We start from the raw sequence: 7,500 nt of genomic DNA on the forward strand, positions 1-7,500 counted from the left end.
TTATTAGAAACGCGTTCCGAAGCCATTTTCATCAAAATCTCGTGAAAAAAAAATTTCACCCCCGGACCAAAAGTTGGCCGTTCGGTGCCCTATGGCCTATGGCCAGTATGGGAACCAAGGATGCCGATATGCGAAAAAGTGTCAAAAAATCACTTGAAAGTCGCTATGGCTCATTAAATAGAGCTTGTAAGACCTTTCTAAAACACCTTGGTTGACCCCTGTCCGATAAGTAGTTTTCGAGATATTCGAGAATAATGTGATTTTTTGGGACTTAGAAAATTTTTGACCCGTACCCTAAGAAAAAGTGATTTTTTCATAGGACAATTTTTTCTTCGCAAATACTGTTTGGTTTCACTTTTCATTATTAGAAACGCGTTCCGAAGCCATTTTCATCAAAATCTCGTGAAAAAAAAATTTCACCCCCGGACCAAAAGTTGGCCGTTCGGTGCCCTATGGCCTATGGCCAGTATGGGAACCAAGGATGCCGATATGCGAAAAAGTGTCAAAAAATCACTTGAAAGTCGCTATGGCTCATTAAATAGAGCTTGTAAAGACCTTTCTAAAACACCTTGGTTGACCCCTGTCCGATACGTAGTTTTCGAGATATTCGAGAATATGTGATTTTTTGGGACTTAGAAAATTTTTGACCCGTACCCTAAGAAAAAGTGATTTTTCATAGCAATTTTTTCTTCGCAAATACTGTTTGGTTTCACTTTTCATTATTAGCGCGTTCCGAAGCATCATCAAATCTCGTGAAAAAAAATTTCACCCGGACCAAAAGTTGGCCGGTCCCTATGGCCTATGGCCAGTATGGGAACCAAGGATGCCGATATGCGAAAAAGTGTCAAAAAATCACTTGAAAGTCGCTATGGCTCATTAAATAGAGCTTGTAAAGACCTTTCTAAAACACCTTGGTTGACCCCTGTCCGATACGTAGTTTTCGAGATATTCGAGAATAAGTGATTTTTTGGGACTTAGAAAATTTTGACCGACCCTAAGAAAAGTGATTTTTTCATAGGACTTTTTCTTCGCAAATACTGTTTGGTTTCACTTTTCATTATTAGAAACGCGTTCCGAAGCCATTTTCATCAAAATCTCGTGAAAAAAATTTCACCCCCGGACCATTGGCCGTTCGGTGCCCTATGGCCTATGGCCGCCTTTGCCGACGATATGCGAAAAAGTGTCAAAAAATGGCGGATCTCGTTCGGGCCGAAACGGGCGTTGTCTCTCCGGCACTCCGCACTATCGTTTTGGTCCTCTGCAGCCGTGCGCTGCAATGCGGGTGCGGTCCTCCACACCGGATGCAGCTAACCGCAACTGCTGCAGGTGGCCGCCCGATGGCCAGGTTCTCCGCAACGGATTGCAGCAGTTTGCTGCGGTCGGGTCCGACGCAGTTCGCCGCCAAATGCCCCTCTCCAGCACCGGAAGCAACGGCGCTTTGCCGTTCCAGCATGGGGGCTCCTCCAGCTGGCAAGAAGCGTAGTCGATTAGCAAGCGCTTCTTGCTCAAGATGGCTTCTGCCTCGACACGCGGTAGCCGTACGCGAGCCCGTTCGTCGCGTCGGCCCTCTCCCACATCCGCAACGAGGCCACCGTTGGCTCCCTCGTAAGTGCCGCCTCAGTGCTTCCCGGATGGTGTCCGCTTCGGTGAGGTTGTCAACGTTCTTTAGAAGCACCTCCGCCATCTCGGTAAGGACCTTGGCAGACCCAAGCTCCCCCAGCGTAAATTGGGATGCGGCGACACAACGCCTCGCATCCACGTCACGTGCCAGCTCCATCCTGAGGTTACCTTTCGGGGTCCTCTTCCCGATGCGGATGTGCCTCTGATCCTCTGCAGGGCCGGGCTCGTCCGGATGGGCCTGTAGATCTCCGCGAAGGAGACCCCCGGTGCCGGAACCACCAAGATCGCGTCTGGTCGTCGGCGTCGGGCCGTCGGTTCGCCTGTGCAGGGCGTTGGCTCGGTGCGGCAGGTTTCGGCTGTTGCCGCTGCTGGGTTGCGGCTGAAGGCTGAGCCTTTTGCCGCTTCCCTGCCACCTGCCATCCGGATACCAGGGCGTCCGGTACGTTTGTTCCTGCTGCCGACGGGTTTCCGGTGCCGGAGGGTCCCGCGGCTGCAGGGGTTGGGATCGCTGCCCATGCCCGTCTCTCGTCTGTGCCTCGCATTGCAATTCCCGCCGCAGCTGCTCCTGCATCTCCAGCAGGCGATGCTGGGCAGGACCCAGCGACTGGCGTGCTTCGGCTCTCTCACGTTGCTTGGTGCGCCTGATCGTCCTGTTGCTGGGCCCGGATTTTGACTTGGTTGTCGCTTGGCTTCCCAAGCGCACGCCAGTCACTGAGTCCTCCAGCTGCTCGATTGTTCGCACGCCCGTGCGATAAATATTCAGCTCGTGGCGGAGTCTCGCGTTCTCCGCCTCGCTCTTCTCCCACAACACGGTCATCTCTTCCAGCTTCTGCAAGAGCTTCTCGATGCGACTCGTGAAGTCCTCTGCAGGCGGTGATGGTTCCGCTTCTCGTTCCACGGTTTCGATCTCTTCTACCGACGGCGATGCGGCTGGCGCCAGCATCTCGGGAGATACCGATCTCCGTGGTGACGGTGTGGGGGCGGGGGCGGGGGCGGTCCTCTCTCGCGCTTCCGCATCCGCCTCTCCTGATGTCCCTGGCGTTCCCCTCGGGGCTGGCGTGGGTGCTCCCGGTGCGCTGCACAGCGACGACAGCGTTCCCGGCGACAGGAGCGTCACCACTACTCGCGGCGACATCTTCATCTTCTTCGGTCTGACGGTTACGGTGGCCTCCGCATCCACCGACCCATCAGACCTGCTCTCCTCCTCTTGCATTTCTACCGCTGACCGGTTTGTTGCTGTGCCCAGCAATCTCTAGGCTTCTGCGCCTAGCCGGTATGCGGTCCGCATACGCCTTTATCGCAAAAGCTCAGTGCGGAGCTTTTGTGGTTTGTGTCTGCGATCTGGCTTGTGCTAGTGCCCCATAGGTGGCGCTGGTGGCACTAAAGGGGAGAGCTCTCCCAGGACATCCACCGGAATGTCCGATGGGCTCTCCACTGTGCACTTGTCAAGTACACGCAACACGCCTCGCACGCACAAACCGACACTGACACACACTGCCCTTCTAAGTACAGGTGCCCTTAGCACGTGTTTTGCACCGTTGTTTTTTCACCGTTTTTGGTGCTGTTTTTACACTGAATGTTTATTTTTTCCGTTAACGTTATGTTTTTCACAGCACTTTCTTGCTCCTGAAGAGTTTTTCACCCAACTGCGGGTGCGGGCTCCCTTTCCACCGCACCGAAAGGGAGCGCTTCGCACGCACGCACTCACCTCACCACACACGCAATATTCCGGTCACACGCGCCGAAGCGCGACGCAATGTTTGTGTGCCGTTTTAAACTAAATATTCACGGTTTTTCGCCGGGTCTTCACTCAGCTGGCGTACAAACTGGTCAACTACACACTTTGCACGCACGTTTCACTGCTTGGAAGATCGTTTTCACTCAAATAACTGTATTTTACCAGAAGCTCACGAAAGGCGTCCGCTCGCTTCGGTTGACAGTTCGCCTCTGCAAGCTCCACTTCTTGTGGTGCCCTTCCGTCAATTCCTTTAAGTTTCAACTTTGCAACCATACTTCCCCCGGAACCCGATTTTGGTTTCCCGGAAGCTACTGAGAGCACCGAATGTAGTAGCGTCTCCCAATTGCTGATTGGCATCGTTTACGGTTAGAACTAGGGCGGTATCTAATCGCCTTCGATCCTCTAACTTTCGTTCTTGATTAATGAAAGCATCCATGGCAAACGCTTTCGCTTCAGTTGGTCCTACGACGGTCTACGAATTTCACCTCTCGCGCCGTAATACCAATGCCCCCAACTACTTCTGTTAATCATTACCTCTGGGTCTATACAAAACCAACCAAAAGACTCAGACCGAGGTCATGTTCCATTATTCCATGCAAGATTATTCTCGGCCAACGCCAACCCTGGGCGGGTGTGGACGCTTTTGTACTAGCCTGCTTGAAGCACTCTAATTTGTTCAAGGTAAATGGGAGCTGCCCGGGCACCACGCACCGGCTCGGGACGTGCCCGACCGATCACGAGGTTGACGCCCAGGCACACCATTGTGAGTCGCAGCCGCGAGCTCGCGCACGAACGTATCCGGCGTGTGCCGGGCGCCCGCGGCGGTCGCGTGTCTGGACGGGGAATCAACTTCGAACGTTTTAACCGCAACAACTTTAATATACGCTAGTGGAGCTGGAATTACCGCGGCTGCTGGCACCAGACTTGCCCTCCACTTGATCCTTATTGAAGGATTTATGCTCAATTCATTCCAATTATGGACCATCGTTAGAGAGGTCCATATTGTTATTTCTCGTCACTACCTCCCCGTGCCGGGATTGGGTAATTTACGCGCCTGCTGCCTTCCTTGGATGTGGTAGCCATTTCTCAGGCTCCCTCTCCGGAATCGAACCCTGATTCCCCGTTACCCGTCGCAACCATGGTAGTCCTCTACACTACCATCAATAGTTGATAGGGCAGACATTTGCAAGATCTGTCGTCGGTCAAGCGACCATACGATCGGCATCCTTATCCAGACTTCAACTCAAGCCGCCCGGAGGCGATTGGTTTTACTAATAAGTGCACCAGTTCCACCGCCCGCAAGCGGACAGCGGTCCCGGCATGTTGCATGTATTAGCTCTGGCTTTTCCACAGTTATCCAAGTAACTGATGGGTGGATGATCTTGTGAATTATGGCTGTTGTACTGAGCCTTATGCGGTTTCACATTCATTTATGTTTGTACTTAGACATGCATGGCTTAACCTTTGAGACAAGCGTATATTACTGGTAGGATCAACCAGAATTCGTCTTCGTCAATTGCTTGTTCGATATTTTTTGTCTACCAGGGCACCAGTCCCCGCAGACTCTCTTTCTACGTTCATCAGGTGACACAATCTTTGTTGTGACCACTCTCATTGACCTGCGGCAGTACACCGACTCCACAGCGCCAATAACCACACGAGCAAAGGTTGTTCAGGAGGATGTCAGATTATCGATGTACATCGTACACCAACATTTGACGTACCGAGGCATTACACCCCGCACGCCCCCAACAGGACCAATCAAGGCTCGCATACGACCTGCGACTTACTGCGGCTCCCTGAAGGTCCCCGTAGGACGACCATCACCAGTTAAGGTGTAGTTGACTTGTCAGGGCACGGTAGTCCCCACAAGTCCCCGATTATTCGTGGATATCGTCCTACGATTGTTTCTGACTCCTTTTGCTCCCCGCAGGTCCCCGTAGGACGACCATCACCAGTTAAGGTGTAGTTGACTTGTCAGGGCACGGTAGTCCCCACAAGTCCCCGATTATTCGTGGATATCGTCCTACGAGTTTTTGTGACCCTTGGGTTCCCGGCAGGTCCCCGTAGGACAACCATCACCAGTTAAGGTGTAGTTGACTTGTCAGGGCACGGTGGTCCCCACAAGTCCCCGATTATTCGGAGATATTGTCCTACGAGTTTTTGTGACCCTTTTGTTCCCCGCAGGTCCCCGTAGGACGACCATCACCAGTTAAGGTGTAGTTGACTTGTCAGGGCACGGTAGTCCCCACAAGTCCCCGATTATTCGTGGATATCGTCCTACGAGTTTTTGTGACCCTTGGGTTCCCGAACTTTGCTACGATGGTTCTGCCTCCAGAGGAGACTTATGAACACTTCGTATCATTTCTTACACCGAACCATGGGATCGCGAGATTGCTCCCGGATCCCTAATCACCTTACATTTTCGTTTCGTTTCCGTACACTACGATGAGCTAATTCAATTTGTTTGTTCGTCTGGCGAACGTTTTATTGCGGAATTACCGCGGTACTTCCAGCCGGGTATGGCTGCCGTACGACCTACAGGATAGATCATCGAACCACTTTTCGTGCATATTGTCCGTCGAGGGTATCACCTCGATACCCCCAACAGACCTTTGGACACTTCCTCACTACTCCTTGGAGCAGCAATCAGGGAACCATATAGTAGGAACAGCCGAATATGGAACTCTTTTCGTACTTTGGACACCTCCTATAACTTGTATGGCGACTTCGGGGACCTTCATTTCGTTCTCAGTTGGTACCCCTATTTCGGTCTTTGGACACCTCGTCTTACCCGTATAACTCACTTTAGGTCCACTTATTTGCCTGATATCTCATCGTGAACCCGTTTTTCGTACACCGTACACACCTAGGAACACCACATATGCGTTTCCCTTTCGATCGTGAAGTTTTGAAATTTTTCGATTTTTGGTCCTAGAAATTCATGAACGGTGGGAGACCAAAATTTTTCATAAAAAAAAATTTTCACCGTTTGACCATAAAAACCTTCTTTTCGTACATACCCCATCATTTCTTCACGTTTTAGGCCATTTCTGAAATTTTCGCTTCGATAGTGTGTCCCCTATAATACAAAATGAACATTTTGCATCTCCCACAAGTGGCCATTTTTTTCCGCCACTGAAGAACACGACCTCGGGAACTCGGACCTAGGACGTGGCCATGTAAGTCATAGGCCACCCCAACTTTTGCAAAATACTGTTTCTTTTCACTTTTCATGATCTAAGGCGCGTTCCGACGGCGTTTTGAACAAATTTATGAGAAAAAAAATTTTGACCCTCGGACCAAAATTTTTTCGTTCGGGGCCCCATGGCCTATGGCCAGTATGGGAACTCGGGATGCCGATATGACAAAATTTGTCAAAAAATCACTTGAAAGTCGCTATGGCTCATTAAATAGAGCTTGTAAAGACCTTTCTAAAACACCTTGGTTGACCCCTGTCCGATAAGTAGTTTTCGAGATATTCGAGAAAATGTGATTTTTTGGGACTTAGAAAATTTTTGACCCGTACCCTAAGAAAAAGTGATTTTTTCATAGGACAATTTTTTCTTCGCAAATACTGTTTGGTTTCACTTTTCATTATTAGAAACGCGTTCCGAAGCCATTTTCATCAAAATCTCGTGAAAAAAAAATTTCACCCCCGGACCAAAAGTTGGCCGTTCGGTGCCCTATGGCCTATGGCCAGTATGGGAACCAAGGATGCCGATATGCGAAAAAGTGTCAAAAAATCACTTGAAAGTCGCTATGGCTCATTAAATAGAGCTTGTAAAGACCTTTCTAAAACACCTTGGTTGACCCCTGTCCGATAAGTAGTTTTCGAGATATTCGAGAATATGTGATTTTTTGGGACTTAGAAAATTTTCGACCATGACATATATGAAAAGTGATTTTTTCATAGGACCAAAAAGTTTGTCCAAATAGGGTTTTGGTTCACTTTTTATGGTCAGATAAGTGATCCGATGCTATTTTCATGATCATTAGAGGGATTTCACGCTGTGACCAAAATTTTCATACTTCATACTTGTCCCCGTGCCGTATATGGGAGGACCGGGGGAACATGTCTTCGTAAGTCGTGATGTTCAGTGACGGATTTCTGGGACTTAGAAAAAAAATGTGCTCTCAGG

This window comes from Anopheles stephensi, unplaced genomic scaffold (assembly GCF_013141755.1).
Source record: "Anopheles stephensi strain Indian unplaced genomic scaffold, UCI_ANSTEP_V1.0 ucontig161, whole genome shotgun sequence".
Lineage (NCBI taxonomy): Eukaryota > Metazoa > Arthropoda > Insecta > Diptera > Culicidae > Anopheles > Anopheles stephensi.